The sequence below is a fragment of the Lepisosteus platostomus genome, chromosome 15 (assembly GCF_059453375.1).
Source record: "Lepisosteus platostomus isolate fLepPlt1 chromosome 15, fLepPlt1.hap1, whole genome shotgun sequence".
Classification (NCBI taxonomy): Eukaryota; Metazoa; Chordata; class Actinopteri; order Semionotiformes; family Lepisosteidae; genus Lepisosteus; species Lepisosteus platostomus.
In genome coordinates this window covers 1434702-1450753 of record NC_142625.1, presented here as the reverse complement: position 1 = coordinate 1450753, position 16052 = coordinate 1434702, and the positions used below count along the sequence as shown (strand labels likewise).

General features: G+C 53.9%; 1 non-coding gene and 1 pseudogene across 1 annotated transcript; both read right to left on the bottom strand.

Annotated features, from left to right (window-relative positions):
• Positions 1-5972: 5972 nt before the first annotated feature.
• LOC148647576 (U2 spliceosomal RNA) lies at positions 5973-6170 on the bottom strand. The gene has a single exon (XR_015926974.1). It is a non-coding gene; the product is annotated as a U2 spliceosomal RNA (small nuclear RNA).
• A 6186-nt stretch (positions 6171-12356) lies between these two features.
• Positions 12357-12564, bottom strand: LOC148647575 (U2 spliceosomal RNA; annotated as a pseudogene).
• Between the last annotated feature and the right edge of the window lie 3488 nt (positions 12565-16052).

Below are 16052 nucleotides of genomic sequence, written 5' to 3'. Positions count from 1 at the left end.
TTTAAAAGTTTAAACTACCCACCACCTTTAACACCACGTGATCAAGTCCTTCCATCTCTCCCGAGCGGCAGCGAAGCCCCATCGGAAGACGTCCCATCTGATTCTCCGTGCCACGTCCTTTCTGACTCGTCTCAGGATTCCTGGGACCGATCTCTCCACGCCATGCTTGACCAACGTTGCCCTCGCTTCCCAAATGTACAGCTTGGTCAAGCTGATCAGGAGCCATAAAAGAAAAGCTGCGTTCCACTTCCGGGAACCGGCCACGCCCTTCATTACCACGTTTAGCGTCAAGAGGGACCCCAGGCCTACCTGTGCGTAGTGGTGCTGGCTGGACCTCCACACCCTCTGCACGAACCCGCACTCCCAAAAGACATGATTGACTGTTTCTTCCCCTGTGCAGCCGTGCCTCGGGCACTGGCTCTGTTTTGACAATCCATGCGAGTGCATGACGGCCCTGACCGCCATTCGACCCCACACACCAAGCCAGTTTAGATCTTTGAGCCTGTTATCCAGGCCCTTTGGTTGGGCCTGCTGCCAGATGTCCTTGGGCACACCCAGGAGCGCTGGCCTATCTGTTGTCATGATTGTCCGATACATCAGTCTGTGGCTCAGCACTATCTCTCTGTCCCGTACCTCTGGGTGTGCCCTCAGCCACTGCACTGCGTGGCGGTAGTGCAGTGGGAGTCGCTCCGCCTTCGGGGTCACGTTCGTCCAGGCGGCCAGGTGTCGCATATTCGCCGCCAGCCAGAGGCTCACGAACCGGCCGCACAGGTGGGGCGGGTTGCCGTGCAGGATGACGCACAGGTTGGCGACGAAGATGCAGTCCAGCTTCACTGGGAAGTCCGGGATCCCTCTGCCTCCTTCCTCTACGGGTCTGCACATATCCGTTCGGCGGATGCGTTCATATGAGCGGCCCCAGACGAATGCGAAGATTGTCCTCACCAGCTCTCTTCTCTTTCTCACAGGTAGGGGGTACACTACCGCCAGGTGAAGTAACAAGGGCAGGATCTCCACCTTCAGCACCAGCGCCTTCCCTATCCACGTCAGGGATCGATGCTGCCAAAGGCCCAGCTTCTGCTTGGTCTTCCGGAACCTGGCCTCCCAGTTCAGTCCTGAGGGGTCCGAGGTGTGAAATAGGACCCCCAGGATTTTCACCGGGTCTGTTGTCTGCTTCAGTCCCCCGATGATCTCCGGTGCGTATGACCAGGTTCCAAAAAGCTTCACCAGGCTCTTGGCGCGACTCAGTTGGGCGCCGGTGCCTCTGGAGTAGGCCTCCACGATGTCCAACACTCTCCCCAGACTCCTGTCAGAGCTGAGGAAGAGTGTCACGTCGTCCGCGTAGGCCGCGATTTTTGCTTCCTGCCCTCCTCCACCTGGCACTTTGATTCCTACCACACCGGGATCCTTCCGTAACTGGTCCAGTAGGAGTTCCAAGAAGATGACGTACAGCAGGGGTGAGAGTGGACAGCCCTGTCGCACACCACACTTTACCGAAATCCTCCTCCCTACTGCTCCGTTGACGCTTACCCGGGATGTAGCACCATTGTAAAGTACCTCTATCCACCTGACGAAATCGTCAGGAAGTCCTTTCTTTCTCAGGAGCGCCCACAGGATCCCGTGGTGGACCCGGTCGAACGCCTTTGCCTGGTCTAAACTCACCAGCATGAGCGGCAGGCCTCTGTCCTCAACCCAGGCGATGGTGTCCCGGATCAGCTGCAGGGTCCAGCTGATCTTCCGGCCTGCCACGCCACATGTCTGGTCTGCTCCGACCAGCGCCGGCATTACCGTTCTCAGGCGGCCGCCCAGCACCCTGGCCAAGATCTTATAGTCTGTGCACAGGAGCTGGATCGGCCTCCAGTTTCCCAGGTCCGCCTTGTCTCCTCCCTTGAAGATCAGAGAAACGACGCCGGTCTTCATCGAGAGGCCCAGTTCATTGCTGTCCAGGGCCTCATTGAAAACCTTCACCAGAAAAGGCTCCAGTTGGTCCCAGAAGGTACAGTAGAATTCCGCTGGTAGGCCATCGACACCGGGGACGGTGCCCTTCTTCAATCCAAGCAATGCTGTTTTTATTTCCGCCCCCGTCACGGGCCCGACCAGCGAGGCAGAGTCGTCCACCACCTTCTCCACACCTTCCAGGAGCCTCTCCTTGATGCTGGCGTCGATCTCCTTCTCCTGAAACAAGGCTGCATAGAACCCTGTGGCACACTCCAACATCCCGGGTAAGTCCGTGGCTGCAGTCCCATCCTCGCGCCGTATGCTCTCGAAACAGCTGCGCTCCTGCTGTCTTTTCACGGCGCTGAAGAACTGGGGTGAGCATTGTTCTTCTCCCTCTCTCCAAACTCCCCTCAGTCTGAAAAGATAGTTTTTTGCTCTCTGCAGCCACGTGTCTCTTAGCAGGCTCCTGATGTTTGCGATCTTCTCGCCACTGTAAGCACCCCCCTGGTTCAGCTGCTCGTACAGTGCTTCTAGCTCTTCTTGGAGCTGGGTGCACTGGCGTTCCTCCAGACTCCGCCGGATCCAGCAGTATCGCCTGGTGACCGTTGCGAGAGTCTGCTTGCACGATTCCCACCAGTGCACCGCAGAGCTAAAGAGCTCCCTTCTCTTCACGAGGTCTTTCAGCACTGTTCCGATCTTCCTTCGGTATCTCTCCTCTCGTAAGACTTGTTTATTCAGCTTCCAGTATCCAGCCTGGAAGCGCGGGTCCTCAACACCGAAGGAGACCGCGAGCAGCCGATGGTCCGAGAACCAGGTAGGGGTCACTTGCCTGCTTAGCGTTGTCCACTTCACAGTAGAGAGGATGTAGTCGAGACGTCTAAAACTCCCTCTTCCGTTGTCCCAAGTGTGGTGTGCAACGTTTTGGAACCCGTCTTGAAGTCTGTAATCCTTAATCAAGGACCTCAACAGATGAACTCCCTGGCCGTGCGAGTCTCCTAGGTCGATGTTGAAGTCGCCGCCCACAATCAGCTCTCTGTTGGTATACAGCACGGGCTCCAGGTCTTTCAAAAAGGAGCCCTGCTGCCTTCTGTCTGCTGGGGCGTACACGTTGACTACCCTAATCTTCACACCCTTCCAGGTTCCGTCCACCACCAGCAGACGTCCAGGAATCACCGAGCTGACTGTTTGGGCGGCGAACCCTGGCGAGCCGCACAGGATGCCCACACCAGAGGAGTTCACCCCTCCGACGCTCCACCACGAGGGACCCCTCCTCCACTCCCTCCGAAGGGCCCTCACGTCGTTGAGGTCCTTGAGGTGGACTTCCTGCAAAAAAATCAAGTCCAAGTTCCTTCTAGACAGGTAAGAAAAAACCGCCACTCTTTTGTCCTGCTTTCTCAGACCCCTTACGTTAGCCGTTGCTACCGTAAGGGTCATGGCGGTTCTCGAGGGGGGCTGTCACTCTCCATTCCTTCCAGGCGGCTGAAATCGGGGGAACTCGCCGTCCCTGCTGTACTCACCGAACTCTCATCCCCGGTGTCCATAAACTGGACATCCTGCGGGCTGTCCATGAGCCCTTGCTCCGGAGTAGGTGTTGCCGGCTGGCAGGTGATTAAGGGGCTGCCTTCCTCGTTCATGTCTTGTGCCACCGAAAAGACGCTCCGTGTTACCACTTCTCCCTGCCCTGGTGGGAGAGAGTCCGAGGAGCTTTCGGCTTCTGAATCACTCAGGCCCGACAAGCATCCCTCTTCCTCATCCATCCCTTCCGAGTCTGCCAGATCTCCTGGGTCTTCTTCCTGGCCTTCCTCCTCAGCCGTCCTCTTCTTCTTCTCTTGTGTCTCCTGCTGGCGCTTTTCCGCCCTCTGTCTCTTCGACCTCCTCTTCTTCCCCGCGCCCTGCAGGGTCACCATCCCCTCCTCCTCGGCTGGTGCTGGAGCTGGCGCTGCAGTTCTCCCCCCCCCCTTCAGGGGGCGCCCTCGTCTTACCACCTCCACCCAAGTTCCGGCCCCTCCGTCTGCTCCCCGCGATGTTCCCGCCTGTTCGCCATCTGATCCCTGCTGGTCGACATCCGATCCCCACGATGTTCCGGGTCGCTCGCCGTCCTCTTCTACCGGGCGCTCCTCCTTCTCTTGTTCCTTCTCCGGTTGTCTTCCCCCCTTCTTCGGTCCCTTACGGGCCCCGCTACCCGCCGGCTGGTTTTCCCCCTCGCTCTTTTCGTCTTCCTGCTGCATCCACTCCTTTACTGCCCTGTCTATTTCCTTGCCCCTCTTCTCACACTGCCGGAATAGGTGCCCCGATTCCCCACACAGGGAGCACTCCTTTACCGGGCAACTTCGTGTGTCATGCCCCGATCGGTTGCACTTTCTGCACTTTTCTGCGTCGCACGCCCCCTCTCGGTGCCCGAAGGCCCGGCACTTTCTACAAAATTCCGGCTGATCCCAGTAGTATAAGTACCCCCTACCTCCTCCAATTGAGAAAGTGGCTGGTGGGTGGGTAAGTCCGTCCGGTGTTCCGTTGTCCCCCCGCCGTAACTCCACCAGGTACCGACGCTTCCCTGTCCACACAGTACGCGTGTCGCTGAGCACTGATGGTCCCACCAACACCTCCGCGTATCTGCGTAGGAAAGTCGTCACGTCGGCGTCTGAAACGAACGGGTCGAACATATGTAAGACCACCCACCTCTTGCTGTCGCACTGTAATCCGCCGCATTCATAATCCCGCAATCCGCCGTCCTTGATGAGCTTTGTGCACTTCCCCACCACTCTCTTGTGGATATCCGCGCTCATAAACGTGGCATCAATAAACTTCTGTGGCCGGTTCCCTTGCACACACTTAATTTCCGGTACCTTCAGCCCCAAAGCTCCGAACAGAATCTCGTCTTCAAATTGCTCCCTTCCAGGTGGCACCGTCTCCGGCTTCCAATGGAAGCGGACAGTCCACTTAACGCTGGGGTCCATCCCAGCCCTCCTCGCCTCTCCAGGCTCCGCAGCCATGGTTGAAGCAGCCTTTCGGCTGCAAACAGCCCCCACGAGAGCCTGGTGCAAAAACAAAGGTACCGACGTCCAAGGGTCCAAAAAACGTTGTCCAAAAGGCAGTCCGGGTTCCAGTTCCAAAAAGGCAATCCAAAGGCGTGTCCTCTCGGGTGTTGTCCTCTCGCTCGTTTCTCCCTCGACCTCTGACCTTAGCCAAAAGGCCGAGAAGCGATGCCCACAAAGGCGCGGACCGACGCGCGGGCGTTCCGCTGGCGCACAGTGGCGCAGGCCGACTCCTCTGGAGCCCGGGACCCGCGCAGCTGCCGGCCTCCCTGCAGCCAGAGGCCTGCCGCGGGACTCTGCTCCCCCACTCTCTTGCCTGCCCGCCTGCCTTCCTGCCAGTCCCGGGCGGGGGCCCTGCTCTTTGATCTTCTGTCAACGGCCCGACAACGACCGCAGCCGCAGGGGGCGCCAGCCGCCCGGCCTCCTTAGCTTAGGCCCCTCCCACCGGCAGCAGCTGCGCCCAACCGGCTGCAAGCGAAAGCCGAGCGCCAGCACCTGCGGGCAGAGGCAAGGGGCAGCTCTCTCTCGGGAGGGAGGGAGGGACGGGGACGCGCGCGCACACACGCCTGCCTGCCTGCCTGCCTGCCGAAAAAAAAGAAAGAAAAGGTGGATATACTAAGTTTTTTGGAGGGAAAACGCCCAGCTGTCGAAAGGGGCCCGCCTGCAGGGACGGGGACGGACACACACGCAAGCAAGCAAGCAAGCAAGCCACGCCTGCCTCCCTGGGAAAAGGCTGAAAAACCTAAGTTTTTTGGAGGGAAAACGCACGGGAGCCGAAAAGGGGGCCGGCCTGCTTGCCCAGAGAGTCGAGACGCGGGAAAGCGCACAGAGGGAGCACGGGAACCGAGAGGGCGAGAGAGAGACAGAACACAGAGACACACAGATGGGGGACGAGGGACGAGACCCGAGAAGAAGGAGCTCCAGTCCACTTCGCTCGCTCGCTCGCTCGCTCGCTCGCTCGCTCGCTAGCTAGCTAGCTACGTCTGTCTTTTCACCGCTGAGAGAAGGTGGTGCACCGCTCCCGGAGGCGCTGCAATACCGGGCCGATGCGTGGAGAGGACGGAGCAAGCTCCTGATCCAGCTCCCTGTTCCAAAAATCCGTTTAATATGTGGTCCCCCGATGGGGGACGTATCAGATATTAAACTGATAAGAACAGATTTTTTTTTTTTTTTTTTTTTTATTACAAAAATGCAAAAAAACATAAATCTCACATTCCGAGCAGAAACATAAACAAAAATCCTATCTTAGCATTAAACCATACTACATCAGCCCAGTGTCACCTTCATTAGCCTAATCCCACCCCTTATGCAAACATAGCCCGAAAAGCCTTAACATCAAGCCTCCAGTTATAGGCACTCTAAAACACAGAAAATAACCCTTTCCATCGCTCTTTCGCAGCCGAAAAGCCCCATCGAACCACATCCCATTTCAGACGCCGGCGTATATCCGCCCTGATTCTCTCAACCACCGCCCTACTTGTCACAAAAACGTTATGTTTAACCGCCTCCTCCCTGGACGACCAAATGTGATACTTAATTAAACTTATCGTGAACCAAAACAAAAAATTAACGTTCCACCTCTTTATTCGCGGCAACCCCTTCATGATTAAACCAAACGTGAGAACAAAACCCTGGGTGGTCAAAAAACACAAGGGGGCGCACTGACCCCACACCTCCCTTGCAAACCTGCATTCCCACAGGGCGTGCTTAATCGACTCAACCTCCCCGCATCCCTGTCTGGGGCACAAAGGCTGCCGCGACAGACCGTGCTTACACAAAGTCTCCCGAACTGGCAGCCTATTCCAGACACCCAACCAGTTTAAATCCTTCTGACGATTATCTAAACCCTTGGGTTGGACTCGCACCCATATCTCAGTTGTAACGCCCAGTACAGCGGGACTCTCGTCTTTCCTAAAAGTTCTGTACATATGTCTATGGTCCAGAACCATTTTCCCTTCTCTGGTCTCCGGGTGCTTCTTAATCCAGTCCACCGCGTGCTTGTAATGCCACGGCAGTTGTTCTGCCTTTGGCGTTGTGTTGGACCACAGCACTAGATGTCTCAACGTCTGGGACATCCATAACAACACGAAATACTGACCCGGGTGGGACACGGGGGTGTGCAGAGCAATGCCCAGGCGGGCCACAAAGAGACAGTCTAGCTTAAGGGGGATATCCGGAACCCCCCTGCCCCCTTCTTCTATCGCCCTATACATGTCTACTCTTTTGACATATTCATATCTCCCGTTCCAAATGAAATTAAAAACAGCCCTCACCACCTCTTTCCGGAAACGTGCTGGCAGTGGGAAAACCTCTGCCAGGTATAACAACAGGGGCAGTACGTCTACTTTAAGTATTAAAACTTTGCCTACAAGGGACAGAGGCCTTTGCCTCCACAGGCCCAGCTTTTGGTGCATCTTACGGAGGCGCGCTTCCCAATTTATTGTAGCCGAATTTGTCACATGGAAATGAATCCCCAATACCTTAACAGGACCATTCACAACAGGTATCCCACCCAACCCGTCCTTCCGGCCCTTCCATGCCCCAAAATACTTAATGGAGCATTTACTAACGTTTAAGAAACCTCCTGTCCCCACCTTAAAATCCTGAAAAATAGAAAGGACTCTTTGCAGACTCAACTCTGAGCTTAAAAACAAGGATATATCGTCGGCGTAGGCGGCCACTTTAACCACCAAACCACCGCTCCCCGGCACTAATACCCCCTCGATCCTACTGTCATACCGTATTTTTCTCAGCAACGGCTCAATGTATAACACATATAGTAGAGGAGACAGGGGGCAGCCCTGTCTTACCCCACGCTGTACCGTAAAATTAGATCCCAAAAAGCCATTCACGCTCACACAGGACTCCACATCTTTATAAAGAATCTGTAACCAACTAACGAAATTTGCACCACATCCAAACCTCCTCAACACTTCCCACAGAAAGTCATGCTGCACTCTGTCGAAAGCCTTACTTTGATCTAGGTTTACCAACATCAGGGGAAGGCTCCTATCCTCCACCCACTCCACCACATCCCTAATTAACTGTAGATTCCAGAAGACCTTTCGGCCCTCAACCCCACATGTTTGGTCCACCCCCACTATTGCTCCCATCACCTTCTTCAAACGGCACCCTAACACTCTCGCTAAGATCTTGTAATCGCAACAAAGCAATTGAATAGGCCTCCAATTGTCCAGGTCCCTTCTGTCACCCTTTTTATAAATCAGAGTGATGATGCCTCTTCTCATCGTGCTACCCAGACCGCTTCCGGCAAGAATTTCCCCGAAGACTTCCAGCAACGGGGCTTCCAACTGTTCCCAAAAGGTGAGGTAAAACTCGATGGGCAAACCATCGACCCCAGGGGCACTCCCCCTTTTCATGCCGTGCATAGCTTCCCGCAATTCAACCTTCGTCAAATTCGCCTCTAGTTTAGATACCTCCGACACACATTCGACACCGTCCAGCAGGTCGCCCCACCCCTCACGACTTATTACTTCCTCCCCAAATAGCTTCTTATAATAACTAGTGACGCAAGCCTCTATCTCCTTTATGTCCTCTTTAAGGCACCCATCATCGGCTCTAATCTCACTAAAGAGGACCTTCTCCTGTCTAGCTCTTACAGATCCAAAAAACTGTACCGTACACTCCTCGTCTTTCTCGCGAAATGCGCATTTTGCCCTGAAAAGAAAGTCTTTTGCCTTTCTACGCCAAAACTCTCTTAGTTTTGTTTTTAAGCTGGTAGCCTTATCCGCCTGAAAAATGGCTCCGGCATTGTATTCAGTATATAGATTCTCTAATTCCTTCTGCAGAGCGGCAAGCACCTTGCGTTCCTCATGTCGCTTTTTCCTGCAAAAGCCAATCGTAAGCTGTGCCACGGCGCGCTTACACGCCTCCCACCACACAGTTTTCGATGTATAATCTGAAATCTTTTTCTTGAAGCTGTCAATGAAATCTGCTATTAAAAAGCGGTAGGCAGTGTCGTCTAAAACAGACACATTTAACTTCCAGTAACTGGCCTTGTAATTAAACCCTACAGATTCAAAGGACACAGTTAAGACCAGATGGTCTGAGAACCACACTGGTATCGATTGCAGGCCTCGAACTTTAAATTCGGAAGAGGTAAAGATGTAATCCAAGCGACGTCTGTGGCCCCTACTATTTTCCCATGTGAAACCCTGTTTAAAATCAGAAAAACAGTCCTGTAACTTAAACTGCCGTATACACTCCTTTAAATGACATGCACTCCCCCCATGCAAATCAGAAATATCGATATTAAAATCCCCTCCCAATAAAATCTTCCTATTGGTGTATAACCACGGCTCGAGTTCTTTCAAAAAAACAGACTGCATGGCTCTCTCGGCCGGCGCATAAACCCCAACAACCCTCATCCTAACTTTCCCCCAGCATCCATCGACCACTAACAGGCGACCGGGCACCACGGAAGTTACCTCCGTTGCATGAAAACTAGGGTCTCCACACAAAATACCCAACCCTGAAGAATATACCCCACCCACACTCCACCAAGACGGCCCTTTTTTCCACTCTTGGGAAAATCTATGCACGTCGGCGGAACCCTTCAAGTGTGCTTCCTGCACAAAGCATATACTCGGGTTAATATCCGATAAAAACGCAAACACGGCCTGTCTTTTTACGTCATTCCTCAATCCCTGCACATTACTAGAAACAATCTTACAAGCGTTCATTACTGTAAGAGTCAAAAATCCAGTCCAACATCCAGGAACTCCGGCAAACCCGGACTCTCTACCCCACTCCCTTCAGTTGATGAAAAAAACCCTCCAGGGGTCATGGGTAATTCCACGTCGTAAGGGGAGGCCTCACTCCTTGCCGGAACACCACTAAGCTGCAACGTCCCACTCTCATCCGGATCGCTGGGTCCTTCAGGGTCTGCCCGACTTCCTTCCTGGGGTGGTAATCCCTCGTGGTCCTCAAAGGATGGGTCCGGCGGCTCTCCTTCTACCTCTTGTGGAGGATCCGGTTCTGCAGTGTCATCCCTCTCCAATACACCTTCCCGGATCGGAGCCACCTCATCTGGCACCTTTTCTGAATCGGGCTCCACCTCTTCTACATTCGGTGTTTTAGGGTCTTCATACCCAGTGTCTGACAGTAACGGCCCCTCCTCCTCTGATGCTGAGAGGGCCTCCTTAGATTTCTTCCCCTCAATCCCGGAGCTATCCTCTTCCGGTACATTCCTCCCCTTTCTTTTACGCCTTCCCTTTTTTTCTACAGTCGTCCACTCGGACACCGGAGGTCCCTCCTCTTCAGAATCTACAACATCTACACCAAGAGGCTTAAGACCTGAAAAAAGATCTCGGTTCTTGCTGCAACGTCTTTCACCCGGGCTCTGTTGTTTTCGTGCATCCTTCTTCGTGGATGGGCCTTCCCCCAGATCTTGGCCTGTCTCTTTCCGAGACTCCACCCGGTGAGTACTATCTCTCATTCCCGCCTCATCACCCTTGACTATTGATGTCGCTGCAACTGCACCCGCAAAATCCCTTTCCGCCACCACCGACGCAAAACTCTTATCCTTCTTAGGACACACTCTGTAGCCATGACCCTGCTCTCCACACAAGTTGCAGACTAAAGGATTTTTGCAAGATATTGTCGCATGCCCTGCTCTCCCACATCTTCTGCACATCTCAGTCGTACAGTCTACCGAGATATGCCCCAACTGCCCACATCTTCGGCAAGTTCTCGGCTGCCCGGGGTACTGTACATAGCCTCTATTTGACCCGATATTAAAATTAGCCGGGGGGTACATCACGCCACCCACTTCCACCTCACTTGCGCGGAAACGCACCATGTACCGGCGCTTGCATGTCCAATAACCCTCCTCGTCAATAATCTTCTGTCCTGCCCCAAGAATGTCCATGTACCTTTGCAAAAAAGTAACAACGTCCGCTTCAGGTGCGTGGGGGTTAAACATGTGGACTACCAACGAACGCAATTCTCGTGCAAACAAAGGTTCCACGTAGAAATGACACAAAGGCTCCTGGTCCTTCAACAATTGCGTCTTACACCACACTCTAGTGCATTCTTCCCCAGATGTCAGAGTTAAATCAAAAATACATTTCCCTGGAAAATCCTGAATCGCCAAAACATCAGTCTTTTTAACATCCAAAACCTTTTCCACAATCTCCTTTTCAAATCTTCCACGGATCATCCATTCTCCTCTCTCATCTCGATTCTTAAGCACAAAGCGCACCGTGTCCCTCATTTGTCCCTCACGGGACATCGGGCGCACGGCCGCCGCAAAGGAAGGCATCTCACCCCTCGTCGACGCCATCGGGGAGCCCCACCTTCACCCCCTGGGCTAAACCCAGGGCGATTCCAGTGGTGGCTCTGGTCTTCTTCCTGCCTCCGCTCCCACCGATGTCCAACAATCCGACGTCTCAGCAGTACCTCCTTGATGTTGCAAAAATTCTTCTCTCGCAGTCTTCCACCGACTCTTCCTCCGCGCCTTCCACGACCCCAGGCAAGCCTTCAGACCGCGGTCAAGCCACGTATCCTCCGATCTTGGCCAAAAGGCCGAGAAGCGATGCCCACAAAGGCGCGGACCGACGCGCGGGCGTTCCGCTGGCGCACAGTGGCGCAGGCCGACTCCTCTGGAGCCCGGGACCCGCGCAGCTGCCGGCCTCCCTGCAGCCAGAGGCCTGCCGCGGGACTCTGCTCCCCCACTCTCTTGCCTGCCCGCCTGCCTTCCTGCCAGTCCCGGGCGGGGGCCCTGCTCTTTGATCTTCTGTCAACGGCCCGACAACGACCGCAGCCGCAGGGGGCGCCAGCCGCCCGGCCTCCTTAGCTTAGGCCCCTCCCACCGGCAGCAGCTGCGCCCAACCGGCTGCAAGCGAAAGCCGAGCGCCAGCACCTGCGGGCAGAGGCAAGGGGCAGCTCTCTCTCGGGAGGGAGGGAGGGACGGGGACGCGCGCGCACACACGCCTGCCTGCCTGCCTGCCTGCCGAAAAAAAAGAAAGAAAAGGTGGATATACTAAGTTTTTTGGAGGGAAAACGCCCAGCTGTCGAAAGGGGCCCGCCTGCAGGGACGGGGACGGACACACACGCAAGCAAGCAAGCAAGCAAGCCACGCTTGCCTCCCTGGGAAAAGGCTGAAAAACCTAAGTTTTTTGGAGGGAAAACGCACGGGAGCCGAAAAGGGGGCCGGCCTGCTTGCCCAGAGAGTCGAGACGCGGGAAAGCGCACAGAGGGAGCACGGGAACCGAGAGGGCGAGAGAGAGACAGAACACAGAGACACACAGATGGGGGACGAGGGACGAGACCCGAGAAGAAGGAGCTCCAGTCCACTTCGCTCGCTCGCTCGCTCGCTCGCTCGCTCGCTAGCTAGCTAGCTACGTCTGTCTTTTCACCGCTGAGAGAAGGTGGTGCACCGCTCCCGGAGGCGCTGCAATACCGGGCCGATGCGTGGAGAGGACGGAGCAAGCTCCTGATCCAGCTCCCTGTTCCAAAAATCCGTTTAATATGTGGTCCCCCGATGGGGGACGTATCAGATATTAAACTGATAAGAACAGATTTTTTTTTTTTTTTTTTTTTTTTTTTTTTTTTATTGCAAAATTACAAAAGAAATTCCAAAAACTCCAAAGAACAAAACACAATCCCCAAATACACAATAATCACAATAACAACCAAAGTCATCTCAACCCATAATCCTGTTAAACACAAAATTCCATTCAATAGTTGACTAACAAAAACTTCTAAATACTAACAACCCTTCCCACTCAATTCTCAACAATTAATTACACAGCAAAATCAATACACAACAAAATCTGTACATCCCCATATCATAGCTCAGAACCCCAATTATTACCATAATCCCACCCATTATGCAAATTAAACCAAAACCCCCTTCCCAAATTTACAATTCATACATTTCCACAATCTTTGAATTAACTCCCAGCACCACCCGTCACAAACTAGTCCCCTCCCAAACCACCCATTACATAAACCCACGTTTCAAACAAGTCAAACACATACAAAAAAACAAACAATCCAAAATTCATATAAAAAACAAAACAATTTCTTGTTATACTAATACAAATCCCATTCTTTCCCCTTTTTTCGACTAACAAAAACTTCTGAATACTAACAACACTTCCCATTCAATTTTCAACAAATCATTACACAGCAAAATCTCTACAAAACACAAATCTGCTTAAATCTATTACACAATCTCAAACCCCACTAATCTCCCTACTCCCGCCCCTTATGCAAATCAATCAAACCCTCATCCCCAAACTTACAATACATTCATTTCCTTACCTCCATTAAATACAATCTGTATCCCATCACAATTAAACACATTCATCATCTGAAACACTACTCTCACTATTCCCTTTACACAACATTTTAATAAATGAAACAGCAGCATCATTACACATCGCTTTACCTTTTCCCGACACACGTAGCCCTCTAACCATTCTTTTTCCCGGAACCGAGTATTCAAAAAGAAGCTGTGGAAACTTCTTTTCCATATACCGTGACACAGCCATCACCCGTTTCCTATCCAAAGGCAACAAAAGATCTTCAAACATATTCCTATCCACCGCTTTTCTATTTTTCCCCAAAGGCCATTCAAAATGAATACGTCTCTTCCTCTCCTCCCTCCACTGCTTCCACTCAATGTCTCCATCCCAAAAATCCATCTCTCCCCCCCCCATCCGCACCTCCCCCTTTAATACATCACCCTCCACCTTCTCAGAATCAATATCAACAGTTAGAACAGCGAAGGGGTTTACACTCTCCACTGCCTGCCCACCCACTTCCACCTCTTGCCTAACAACACCCTTCCCTTTACCCTTCCCCCTCTGAGCCACTGACCAATCGATACCCTCACCCCCCTCCAACACTTGACCAGCCCCACTTGGATCATCGTCCTCCACCTCCTCAGGATCACCAGCCGCCACTTTCTTCCTACGAGAGACTCCCCTCTCCGCCACTTGGCCTGTCCCGCTTGAGTCGTCGTCACCCTTCACCTCCTCAGGATCCCGATCCGCCACCCTCTTCCGACTAGGAATTCCTGAAACAGACATCCCCCGGCTCCCCGAAGGCCCCTCATCACCATCCATTTCAATGTCAGGCACACTCTCCGCCCACGACACCCTTCCTGATTCCTCGACCAACTCCTCCACCATCTCGGCGACCTCCTCCGGACCCTCTCCCTGCTTAGGGGCCACCGAAACTCCATCCTTCTCCGCCACACCTCCAGCCTCCACCATAGACTCCTTCTCCGCAGACCTCTGTTCTCCTGGAGCCGCTCCCGTCCTCCTTGCAAAAGACTCTCCAGCAGTCGACCGAGCCCGGGCTGCACCTGCATAGCTCCTTGACCTTTGGAAACAGTTCTTATACACATGGCTGGCTTCACCACACAAATTACAAGATAAGGGCTTGGTACACTTCTCTGCCTTGTGCCCTCTTTCCCCACACCTTCTGCAACATATAACAGTGCATTCAGCTGCCACGTGACCCTCCGCTGCACAGTTCCGACATACAAAAGGCTGCCCAGGGTAATTCAGGTGACCTCCATTCGAACCGATCATAAAGAAAGCTGGTGGGTGAACATACCCACCTTTCTCAGACGCAATAGTCCTTAAGCGCACCATGTACCTTCTTTTCCCCGTCCAGAAGTTCCTAGAGTCCATAACCTTTACACCATTCCCCTGAATGTCCACAAATCTTCTCAAAAAACATACCAGCTCAGACTCTGGCACATATGGATTATGCATATGCACAGTCAAAGGCCTTAGTTCTCTGACAAACAATGGCTCTATAACAAAATTAACAAAGGGCAAGTTCTCCTTCTGAGCTTGAAGAACATTCCATTTCTCCATACAAACTTTCTCAGAAATAAAAGAAACATCAAAAATACCTTTCCCAGGAAAATCTTGATAGCAAAAAACATCCGGAACCTCCACGCCCAAAGCTTGGATCAGCACAATGTCCGAAAACTCCTCTCTCTTCATCCTTTCGGTTCCCGGTCTCTCCTTCCATACGAAACGAACGGAATTCCGCATCCGTCCCTCTCTGCCCAGCCACTCTCCGCCTGCCGAAGCCGCAACTCCGCCAATCGCCTCCATCGCTCCGTCCTCTCCCCTCCGGTTTGCTCTGCCTCCAACAGCTGCCTCCACCGTCGCCTCCTCCGCCGCCTTCCCGACCCTCTGACTAAGACCTCGGAACTGCGGTCAAGCCACTTGAACCTTGATCTTAGCCAAAAGGCCGAGAAGCGATGCCCACAAAGGCGCGGACCGACGCGCGGGCGTTCCGCTGGCGCACAGTGGCGCAGGCCGACTCCTCTGGAGCCCGGGACCCGCGCAGCTGCCGGCCTCCCTGCAGCCAGAGGCCTGCCGCGGGACTCTGCTCCCCCACTCTCTTGCCTGCCCGCCTGCCTTCCTGCCAGTCCCGGGCGGGGGCCCTGCTCTTTGATCTTCTGTCAACGGCCCGACAACGACCGCAGCCGCAGGGGGCGCCAGCCGCCCGGCCTCCTTAGCTTAGGCCCCTCCCACCGGCAGCAGCTGCGCCCAACCGGCTGCAAGCGAAAGCCGAGCGCCAGCACCTGCGGGCAGAGGCAAGGGGCAGCTCTCTCTCGGGAGGGAGGGAGGGACGGGGACGCGCGCGCACACACGCCTGCCTGCCTGCCTGCCTGCCGAAAAAAAAGAAAGAAAAGGTGGATATACTAAGTTTTTTGGAGGGAAAACGCCCAGCTGTCGAAAGGGGCCCGCCTGCAGGGACGGGGACGGACACACACGCAAGCAAGCAAGCAAGCAAGCCACGCCTGCCTCCCTGGGAAAAGGCTGAAAAACCTAAGTTTTTTGGAGGGAAAACGCACGGGAGCCGAAAAGGGGGCCGGCCTGCTTGCCCAGAGAGTCGAGACGCGGGAAAGCGCACAGAGGGAGCACGGGAACCGAGAGGGCGAGAGAGAGACAGAACACAGAGACACACAGATGGGGGACGAGGGACGAGACCCGAGAAGAAGGAGCTCCAGTCCACTTCGCTCGCTCGCTCGCTCGCTCGCTCGCTCGCTAGCTAGCTAGCTACGTCTGTCTTTTCACCGCTGAGAGA